This window comes from Bison bison, unplaced genomic scaffold (genome assembly GCF_000754665.1).
Source record: "Bison bison bison isolate TAMUID 2011002044 unplaced genomic scaffold, Bison_UMD1.0 scf7180017864381, whole genome shotgun sequence".
In the NCBI taxonomy this organism is placed as follows: Eukaryota; Metazoa; Chordata; class Mammalia; order Artiodactyla; family Bovidae; genus Bison; species Bison bison.
In genome coordinates this window covers 2,704,206-2,715,689 of record NW_011494953.1, presented here as the reverse complement: position 1 = coordinate 2,715,689, position 11,484 = coordinate 2,704,206, and the positions used below count along the sequence as shown (strand labels likewise).

The 11,484-nt window shown below is 44.7% G+C and overlaps 1 long non-coding RNA gene across 1 annotated transcript; it reads right to left on the bottom strand.

Moving 5' to 3' along the window:
- Positions 1-10,440: 10,440 nt before the first annotated feature.
- Positions 10,441-11,484, bottom strand: LOC105001320. The gene is made up of 2 exons (XR_826851.1): positions 11,430-11,484; positions 10,441-11,254 (listed from the first exon to the last, which is right to left on the bottom strand). It is a non-coding gene; the product is annotated as an uncharacterized LOC105001320 (long non-coding RNA).

Sequence of the window (11,484 nt, the reverse complement as noted above, 5' to 3'; positions counted from 1 at the left end):
CATTGCTGGGATTTCTTGGAGCTTTTTTTTAAAAAGAGAGTGGGAATATGGGTGGAGAGAGAGAGGTTGTGGAGAGGTCATCATCCTGGACTTGCTTTGTTGTAAATTAAAAGCAACCAGAGGGAGATGTGAAGGACAGGGAAGCCTGGCACGCTGCAGTCCACAGGGTCGCAAAGAGTCGGACACGACTGAGCAGACTGAACAAGAGGGAGATGTGCCAAGTAAACAGTTGAATGACTGTTTAGAATAAGGTTTTCTTAATTAGCGATCATGGGGAAAACATGTATTTTTAGTTTGGAATAAAATGTGACAGTTAACAGGGTTCTGTTTACCTTGATTAGTGAAGTAATTTGCTGCAGTTTTCCAGAGTAGCAGAATCATTTAGGGCTCAAAATAGACTGTAAACATAACTCCCCAAACCAAATTTAACAAAAGTGAAAAGAAAAGTGAAAGTGAAGCCGCTCCATCGTGTCCAACTCTTTGCAACCCCTTGGACTGTAGCATACCAGGCTCCTCCATCCATCGGATTCTCCAGGCAAGAATACTGGAGTGGGTTGCCATTTCCTTCTCCAGGGGATCTTCCCGACCCAGGGATTGAACTCAGGTCTCCCGCATTGCGGGCAGACGCTTTACCCTCTGAGCCACCAAGGAAGCCCCGAAAGAATTGGCTATTAGAGGCTTATAGACAAAAATATCAGTTTTGAAATGAATCTTGGCTATGGGCCACCTTAGCTAGGTTTTCTCCATGGACCAAGTACTGAGCACTTTCCAGATGATCAGAGATTAGTCTGCACCATTGGGGATGGTGGAGAAATGCAGTGGAGCAGCCTAGGTAAGGGTGAGTGTAAAATGGTGGTTTCTGCTGTCAAATCGTCCTGTTTCTATTTGCAATGTTTTTCCTTTTTCTGAGTCCCTTTGTGAATCAGGTGCTAACAGTAAGCTGCTATTGTGTTCCATTTCAGAGCTTTAGCTTAACTATAGAGGGACCAAGTGTTATTTTACATGTGTTTTGTGTGTGTTCTTGGTGTATATACTGACTTCAGTTCCTTTTTTTTTTTTTTTTTTCTTTCCTGTTAAGGGGGTGGAGGTTGACCTTGCAGAAAATATCTAGGTCCAACCAGCTTACTCTCTAAGGTAGCTTCTGATGGAGGTTGATTCCATCCAGCACACCCTTTTGAGTATACAGAGCCCCTACTGTTTGAAGGAACTGTTTAGAGGTTCTTATTCTTTTTCTGTAAAAGCCTATCATTCCCACCCAGAAAAAATATCTAATATAGCCCAAGTCATTTTTGATGATGGGGTCTCTGAGACAGGGGGGTTTAAGGAGGGGTTGGGTTAGGGAGAGAGAGAAGGGTGATGTTTGGAAAGGAGTGGGTACTAAAAGGGCATTTGTTTTTATTTACCTGGAATAGACCATTTAGCATTCCAGAGAAGGGAAATAGGATTTGATCTCTAGTTGTATTGCCATAGAGAGAATGGTAGGTCAGGATCCCTTGTAGTAGTTAATATTAATGACATTATTGGGAGTACCATTATATAATTGTGCATATTTTTCTGGATCAACCTTGGAAGTTGGGAAAATGTGGCTAGGTCTTCTGGGTTTGGGAAATCCAACTGGCCTATTGGCAAGGTTGGATTACAGAGACTCAAATAACAGACAGGTGGTTCAGAGATGGTACTCGAACAGGAAAATCTGAAACCTGGATGACTGCTTATTTTAAAATAAAGCTGCTTTAATAGTATCAGTATTAATATAGAAATTTTAGACCCTACATTTACATTATGGTTTTAAACTTCCCCCTAAATAAGAGAAAGAAATAAATCTTAATATTTCTGTTCTTGTTCCTGGCTTCAGGGAAATTACTTACAAATGTATAGATGGACATTCCCTTCCTATCACTACCTCTGTGGGATCTCTTAATTATAATGCCACAGTTGAGGTCTCTTACTTGAAATATGAGAGAACTTGGCTTTAGGTTTTCTGTATTTTGAACTCAGCACCTTAAAAGAGTTCCTTTTTTCTCTGTCATATCTGTTTCATTATTTTTGGCTTTGCCTCGTCCTCTTTTTCAGCCTCTGCATTGCTTCATTAAGATTTTTGTGTCTGCTCAGTAATACTAGAAATCTGTGGCATACAAAATGGCTTTCCTTTCTTTCTTTATATTGCTGTAAAAGAAATGAATTTACCAGAAGGCTCTCCAGTTGAAGTTAGGTATTTTGTGACCAGTGAATTTTTTTAACACCCCTTTGCTGCATATATATTATTGTGTATGTTTATAAATACATATGAATTTTCCCACTTTTCTCTTTGTTTTGAGGTCCAATTCTAAAAAGTACCTGGTAAAAGCTGGAAATATTTTTTATCTCATTGAACACTTTAGAGAGGGTTTCTTTCAATTCATTAAAGGGACTGAGGAAGAAAAAGTATTACTTTGGCCCTTTTCTGAGAGGCACACTCAACAGGCAGTAATGAGAAACCTGAGGAGTAAGGCCCTAGGGAGAGCCAGTACCTGGCTTTGCAGAGATTTCTTCAGCATGTAGTGTGATGACATCATGTAAACTGAAAGCTTCAGAGCAGAGTCGGGGGTGGAACTGGAGCAGCCTTTCCACAGAGCAAGCCTCCTTTCCACTCCTGTGGCAGCTGTTTTGACTGACATTTGCATAATTTCTTACACTTCTGAATAGGAAAGAAACTCTAGATAAATGTCCGTGGCAGAAGGTGCAGACATTCTATACATCTGCTTTTCTGGTTTAGACACCTCATCCTTTTAAGAAAAGATCATTTTGAGAAATTTCTGTGGCTCTCTCCTAACAAACAACATCATGGATCCCCAGAACTCAAAGACCTGAGGCATATAGAGAACTATTTCCAGAAGTTTAATCCTGAATGGCAATTAGTCCTTGTCCAGATTTATTGGAGAATGGCCTCTTGTTCTCTGCTCCTTGTGTAGACATCTCTGTATGGCCAGAAAAGGAGCTTTAGAACGGAATACAAGCCAAGCACACCTATGTGCTGCTCTAAGCTCTTATCTATTTCCATTTTATATTTTCCCCTTCTGAGTTAGTATTCTATTTCCTGTGCCAACATATTTACCAAGAGACAAGAGCAAGAAGGATGTGAATTCAGTTTAAGTAGCTTTGAACCTCTGGTACTGCCTTTTTTTTTTTTTTCTAAGCCTCTCTAAGATTAGGAGGTGGGGTGATACCCCAAGATTGTACTACAGAGCAGTTTGGCTTGTTAATGGCAGGAAATTGTGATTCCCTGTCTCTCTCCTCCCCTTCCCCTCTAACTACTTCCGCTTCTGTGACCCCATTGTTCTTATCTCATTGAGTCTTTCCCAGGCACTGGGACTTAATTAGCAGGTCATTTCTAATCTATGGGACTTGTCTTTCCTCTTTCTATTCCCTGCCTTCCCCACCACATATTTTCTGTTTATTAAGTGGTTTATTCTTAATTCTGAGAATTAATCTAGGTCACGCTCTATATCCTGTGCTTCCTCATTGGTTTCAGGCATCTGGTTCTGTCAGCAGTAATGATAACAGCTCCCTTCTCCGGCTTTGCCCTGTGTTCTGTTCTTCTGCCAAGGCCACTTGTGTTAGGCCAGAGAAAGGGTAGGTGGGGTGCTTAGCTTCTCAAAACAGCTTCAGTTTTACAAGTTGTCTGACAGCTTTATGTACAATATATTTTAGGAAAACAAATCTACTTCTCTTTTATTTAGGATTTTAATAAAATAGGGTTTGAATCTGATGAGCAAGTTCATGTGTGTGTGTAAGCATTTATGTGTATGTACACCTATACAAATATGTATTATATATATACAATTTTTGTACTATCATTTAAAATAAAAAGATATTTCTTAATAAAATGTCGAAGTCTTACCATTTCAAGTGTCACTGAAATTTTTTCCATCTCCTGAGCAAAAATTATATCTATTCCCTGGTCCCAGATAAACCTTAAGAGCAAGTTTCCCTGTCCAACTGAACTAATGAGAATGGAACAGTTGGAGGGTGTTGTGTTGGTTTTTTTTTTGAGGCGGAGGGCGGTGTCTTCTTTCCCCTGTTGAGGTCTCTTCTACCCATTCACACTCTCTACCTTTTCCTTACCTAGCTACTATTTGACAGTCTTAACAGGCAGAGCAAGTTGAGGCAAGAACAGAAGTGAGAATGAAGAGAGATTTTGACTGGGTTATTAATTTATATCTTCTTCCCTTCTTGATCACTCCCATCCCTAAAAGCAAACAACCAAGAGAGGAGAAGAGTAGCTGAAGGAAGTGATTCTGTGTCTTGTGTGGGAGTAAAGTCAATGCCAAGATATTCAGGGACGGGGTGGGTGGACATAAGGCCCAGGGAGGCTGGGACAGTTGATTTGCTCTGCTAACTTCTAAGCTACTCTTGGTTAATAAGGTGCTTGGTGTTATCTCAGTCCAATTCAGCACACATTTACTAAGTAAATATGAGTAGCAGTCTGGTTGTGGTACAATGCCCATTGATAGCCAGGCTTGAAGGGATCTGTCTGGCTGGCTACTAAGGTGTCCCCATCAAGTATATGTGAAAGTCGCTCAGTTGTGTCCAATTCTTTGCGACCCTATGGACTATACAGTCCATGGAATTCTCCAGGCCAGAATACTGGAGTGGGTAGCCTTTCCCTTCTCCAGGGGGTCTGCCCAACCCAGGGATCGAACTCAGGTCTCTCACATTGCAGGCAGATTCTTTACCAGCTGAGTCACCAGGGAAAGCCAAGAATACTGGAGTGGTTAACCTATCCATTCTCCAGGGGATCTTCCCCACCCAGGAATTGAACCGGGGTCTCCTACATTGCAGATGGATTCTTTACGAGCTGAGCTACTAATATATGGTGTTCTCGAAAGCTGCTCCATTGGCAGTAAAGATGCCTTTCTTAAATAAAGGAGGGTAATACCAAAATCAAGGACATTTAAGTATCAGTATTCAACATTAGAATCTCCAGGTAACCTCTCAGAGTCAGTATTTAGGAAACTGAACACTCACCGTGTATTAGGCTGCATGTGGATAATTGCTTTTTGGTAAATAATACTGTGTACATATTAACTATAAGGTACATCTGGCAGGTACCTCATAAATGGATATATGATCTTTGTGGTGCCGAAAGAAAAACAGAAATTTAAAAAGCTTTGGAAAGCAAAGAACTGAAAGTGATGAATCTGTAAAAGTGAGCCCTCTACTCCAAGATCAGTAGGTAGAAAATACAAGAGAAGGCTGAAGTGTGAGCAGCCTCGTGATAATTACACCTACTCAGGGTTTACACAAGATGTCTGATAGCTAACAGTAAGTTAGTTAAGACTATAGAGGGGGACTATCCTAATGGTCCAGTGGTTAAGAATCCACCTGCGAATGCAGGGGACACGGGTGTGATCCCTGGTTCGGGAAGATCCCACATGCCTCAGAGCAACTAAGCCTGTGCACCACAACTTTGAGCCCGAAAGCTGTAACTACTGAGCCTGTGTGCTGCACCTACTGCAGCTTGGGTGCCTAGTGCCGATGCTCCGTAACAAGAGAAGCCACTGCAATGAGAAGCCTGCACACCGCAACAAAGAGGAAGCCCCACTCACCACAACCAGAGAAAGCCCGGTCCCAGGAAAGAAGACCCAGTACAGCCAAAATAAATAGAAGCCAGGTATGGGGCTGTACTCTGCTCCCATAATCAGTCCCAAAATTTAAGAAAGTTCTTATTGTAAAGTAAAATGGTATTTGAGAGAGAAGCCAATATCATAAATAGGCCCCCCTCTCCAGTGTTCTTGCCTGGAGAATCCCAGGGACGGGGGAATCTGGTGGGCTTCCGTCAATGGGGTCGCACAGAGTCGGACACGACTGAAGTGACTTAGCAGCAGCAGCAACATACTTTTAGCTTTTGCTATATATCCATCAATGAGCTAGGTACTTTGTATATACACAAGCATACCTATCTTGCAAGGTATGTATTATCTTCAGTATATAGATACTAAAAAACAGGCTGTGACTTTGCCCCAAGTCTCTCAGCTTAAAATATTTTTTTTTCTTTCTAAAGCTCCTGTTTCTACACAGTTATTAGTGTTTTTTTCTCTATAGTTTGTCCTTTAGTCACAATACCATCTCACTTAACTTTGGGCAACTTAACTCATCCCAAATTGTAGTTAAGAAATGGGAGAAGTGGATTTCCCCGGTGGTACAGTGGATAAGAGTCTGCCTGCCAATGCACGGAACACGGGTTGAATCCATGTTCTGGGGAGATTACACTTGCCTCGGAACAGTTAAGCACAGGTACGGCAGCCCCTGAGCCCGTGCGCTGCAACTACTGAAGCCCGTGTGCCTAGAGCCTGTTCTCTGCAACAGAAGCCACCGCAGTGACAAGCCTGCATGCTGAAACAGAGTAGCCCACACTCACTGAAACTAGAGAAAGTCCGCACGAAGCAATGAAGACTCAGTGCAACCAAAAATAAAATAATTTTTTTAAAAAGGAAAAGAAACTGAGAAGTAACTTCTCCAAGCAGCCTTTCCTGCAAAATCCCCAAAGTAAAATTTGCTTCTGAACTAACTTAGGAGGCATCTTCATAAAGTTGCTGGTCAGCAACACTTAAACAGGGAGAGTTAAAGATAACCCTTCTTGTGGGAAATGGATGGGTCTTCATATCTAGGTATGCTGGATATTTTTATATTTCTTTCAGATCACTCTCCTTCTTCCTGTATCTTGTTCTGTATCCTGGGAGGCTGTGTGTGTGAAGCCATTTCAGTTGTGTTGGACTCTTTGTGACCACATGGACTGTAGCCCACCAGGTTCTTCTGTCCATGGGATTCTCCCGTCAAGAATACTGGTGCGGAAAAAAAAAAAAAATACTGGAGTGGATTGCCATGCCCTCCTCCAGGGGATCTTCCCAGCCCAATGAACGAATCCTGCATTGGCAGGTAGGTTCTTTACCACTGGCGCCACCTGGGATGCCCCCTGGGAGGCTAACCTGCATGAATTTCATCAATGGGTTCCCTGCACTTTGGCTTCCAGTTGCTGCTGCTGCTGCTAAGTCACTTCAGTTGTGTCTGACTCTGTGTGACCCCATAGACGGCAGCCCACCAGGCTCCCCCGTCCCTGGGATTCTCCAGGCAAGAACACTGGAGTAGGTTGCCGTTTCCTTCTCCAATGCATGAAAGTGAAAAGTGAAAGGGAAGTCGCTCAGTCGTATCCGACTCATAGCGACCCCATGGACTGCAGCCCACCAGGCTCCTCTGTCCATGGGACTTTACAAGCAGGAGTACTGGAGTGGGGTGCCATTGCCTTCTCCAGGCTTCCAGTTGGAGTCAGTCAATAGGAAGTTCTGGGCAGAAGACAGGATGGAGAAAAATGACTGAAATCAGTGTATTGATTTCCCAGTTTCCCTCCCTTGGGGTCGCCTGGGCCCTACTCCTTTGATTAAAGGCCATTGCTCCTCTCAATGCTATCTCGCGAAGGCTCAGTAACCACTACCTCCCTTTGTCCTTTCAGGTGTAAGGCTGTTACTAGCCTCCAGTTCCCTACCTATTCCTTGCCAACAGTTTTTAAAAGTAGTTCTTCAAAAAAAAAAAAAAAAGTAGCCCGTGATTATTTTGAGCATGTCAATTATTTTCTGTTGGGACCTTAATATACCTGGTAAAAGCAGGTGATATTTTGGATTCATAAATTTCATATTTTATCCATATACTTCAATCTTACTCTCATACATGTAACCTTAAATTCTTATGAGTCAACAGTTCTAAAGGGTCAACTGCTGGCTTAAGTAACAGAGAGTGACTCATACCTGTGAGGTTCCCAAGGGTAGGGTAGTGGTATCAAGGAGACATAAATCTGAGAGATAATAATAGCTCAGGCCCCTGTGACTTAGCTACAAAAGATGCTGAACAGCTTTTCAAGCTTTGTGACTGTGGAACCTTCTGTGTTTCAGGTCCCCAAAGCTTTATACAAGCTGATGGACTCTGCCTACTGGGGCCCTGGTTTCTCCATAACCTCCCAGGATGCCTCTGAGAAATCAGCTTAGAAATCCCTCAGGATGATAACTTTATCCTCCTGTTAGCACATTTTGTTTTTTTTCTGAAGACAAAGTTTGAGCTAATATCCTAAAAAAAAAAAAAAAAAAACTATCAGCAGATTTCTCATTTAGGATCATGTTTATCCCTGTGTTGTCAGTGATAATTTCTTTCAATTCAACCCTTAATTATTATTCACTACTCTGTCAGGATGAGGTTTTTCATATGTGCTAATGAATTACATTCTTGGTAGTAGTCTATTTGGGATAAGTTCTGGAGTGGGTTGCCATTTCCTTTCAGTAACCTTGAAAATACAGAATCATTTGGAAAGGAGTATGTCGCTAATAGTCAGACCTGACACGACTGAGCGACTTCACTTTCACTTTTCACTTTCATGCATTGGAGAAGGAAATAGCAACCCACTCCAGTATTCTTGCCTGGAGAATCCCAGGGACGGAGGAGCCTGTTGGGTGCCTTCTATGGGGTCACACAGAGTCAGACATGACTGACGCGACTTAGCAGCAGTAGCAGCAGCAGCAGCAACTATTTCCCACAAGGCAGTTAATTTAAACCTATATATTTATATAATGTTTTATAAACCCCTGTTGGCATATTTCTTTCCATACTTTACAAAAGAAGTTGAGGTACAGAGAGGTTAGTTGAATTGCCAAGGTCACCCACAAGACTATTCAGTGGCAGAGTCCAAGGACTGTTTGCTCTCACTGCAACATAGTTGCTTTCCCAAGCCCTGAGAAAGTTCTCAAGAGTCCAGCTTGGGTACTCTTGACTAGAGAAGTTGCCATCCTTTAGAAATACTAATAAATGAACACCCTTCACAATTAAACTGAAACCAGGACTTTGTAAATTGCAGCTGTAAATTGCAGCTGCCTGCAGAATCACAAGGTTAAAATTCTATTGTACTTCTCTTTGGGGTCTACATTGAAACCTGAGGGTATTTTACCCCTTTCTTTGTGACCACCTTCAGGGCTGAACTGAAGAATTTGTGTGAATTTGCCCTCAGAGGGCTATGAAAGTTTGCAGTCTTAGAATTTTTCTTTGTCCTGGCTTGGTTTGAAAGGGATAATGAAGTCAGGGGACTGAAAAGTTTCTTTACTTCTTCCTTACTCTCCTCTACTATCTAGAAACTAGCAATGATTTTAAAGAATCTTGGTTTAAGTAAGGCATCCGGTGAGGAAAAAAAAACAACGAAAACCTGAGATCTAAAGGACCTCTCCAAGCTGGTGTAAACAAGCTTCAAGAAGTAAGAAGGTAGATTTTCGAGGGCAGCCGAATTTGGTGGAACTAGCTAACCAAGGTGTGAGAAGTATTCAGAGAGCATTTAAAAACCTTGAGGGGAAAATCTTTAAGTGAAGTTTGTAGGGATACAAAGGGAAACAGATTGCTGAGTAGAAGAAGATCGCAAAGATAGGAATAATATTCTAATTTTGAGTTTGGAGGGCTCAGACGGTAAAGCGTCTGCCTACAATGCGGGAGACCCGGGTTCAATCCCTAGGTCAGGAAGATCCCCTGGAGAAGGAAATGGCAACCCACTCCAGTGTTCTTGCCTGGAAAATCCCATGGATAGAGCAGCCTGGTAGGCTTACAGTTCATGGGATCGCAGAGTCGGACACGACTGAGCAACTTGACTTTTTCACAAATCATCACAAGATACCAATGTTTTCTCCTTTAGAGTTTTCTCATACATTATCGTACTTGAGCCTCTCAACCCCAGTTTTCGGGCTAAGGTTAAGGGGTGGATCTTTGACTCTGCAGGATAACAAGGAGTAAAGGGCGGAGCTAGAAACTATATCACGGTTCTTCAACAAACTGTTTAAAGCGGATTCCTGCCCAAGCCTTTTAGGCAAAGAACCGGGAGAGAGCCCGGCGAGATTTCCTTAGCTGCAAGGCGTGGACTGGCCTCTAGGCGGCGCCCGCGATAGGGAAGCCTAGGGCTCCAACCCTGTGGGATACTCCAGCCACGCGCCGGTAAAAAGCCAGACTTGTAAATCCGCAAAAGCGGCCACCGCCAGCTCAGGACCTTAAGTGTCCTTAGCTCGAGGTAGTGGGCGGGCCAGATCCTGTTCGTCCCTCTCATTGGCCCCCGGGAGTAATGGACAGGTATCTACAGCCAGCCCCGGCCAGAGGAACCGCACTACACAAGCTAGCTGATCTTTGGCGTGCGGTGTTGGAGTGTTGCAGGGGCATTCGCTAAGGGAGGCTACGCATGCGTGCAAAAAATCATGCTTCTCGGCGCCCCTCTGGTTCTGTGAAGGGTAACTGCTCCTTAGGGAACTGTTGGGGCAATCCCCTGACTCGTCCAGGACTGAAGCCTTTGCTGGTGTTTTTCTTTTTGTAGCTTTCTTCTCTTGCGACCCACGTTCTTCCAGCGAAATTCTCTTTTGACAAGATTTCCTAATGCGAAACTTAAATCACTTACACTGCAGCTTCATTTTATTTCTCCCCAAATACCCTCCTCCCGCCCTGTCGAGCATTCTACGAAAAAGTGCATCTTACCTCGATCCAGAAACGGGCTTGGAGTACCCTCCCTAACCCCACCTAAATTCTACCCGGGGTCTCCTGGGCCCTGGTTCATCTCCACGCACCATTTCTTCGCTTGCCTCCTTCAGGAAACCTTTCCTGATTAACCCCGGTGGGACTGCAGCCATCCCAATTACTCGGGAGAGAGTCAAGGCCAAGTTGAAGGCAGAAATTCTGGAGCAAAGGTGCTCAGAGTAGCCGACCGGTTCCCGTCCCGCCCCGCCCGCTCCGTGAGTAAAGTCATGCAGCGGCTCAGGGACACAGCTGTATTGGGAAGCGGAGGCTCCTACATAGTAGGAGGAGGCACGTCCCAGGAGGCCCGAGGACTCTGTACACAACGCGAGTGGCTCAGCCCCGGCCGTCCGCCGTGCGGCCCACCCGGGGCCCAGTCTGTGGAGGCCCGGAGGGGCGAGTTAAGGCAGCTTGGCTGAGAGAGAGGGGGAGTGGGTGTGCCAGTTACCCCCGAAAAGCTGGCTCACTGAGGGGGCGAGCTTCTCGCCTCCCACTCCTCTCGAGGACAGGGGGAAAAGACAGTCGGCAGTCAATAAATAAACCCGAGGCGGGCAGGGACCTCGGGAGACTCTGAGTCCAGGAAGGCTGGAGGTGTGGAACAGGGAGGGAGGTCATCTGTCCTTGGAGACGCGTCCACGCTCACGGCCTCTGAGGGCATGGGCCTCGAGGGTCCCACTTGAGGCCTTGAAGCAACTCCCTTCAAAAGTTAAAATGGCTGCCGTCAGGGACGGCCGCCTGCAAGGAGGGCCCGACAAAGGGAGGCTTCAGGGGCCCCTGGGGCTTCTCGACCTTCCACCCTCTTGAGGGCGCGGCCCCGGTGCCCCTCAGGCCGACCCAGGTACAGGAGGTGTCTCCCGGCACCCCCCGAGTACCTGGAGGGGCCTCCCGAGGGGACTCGGGTGAGCAGCGCAGGGGGTGCACGGTGCG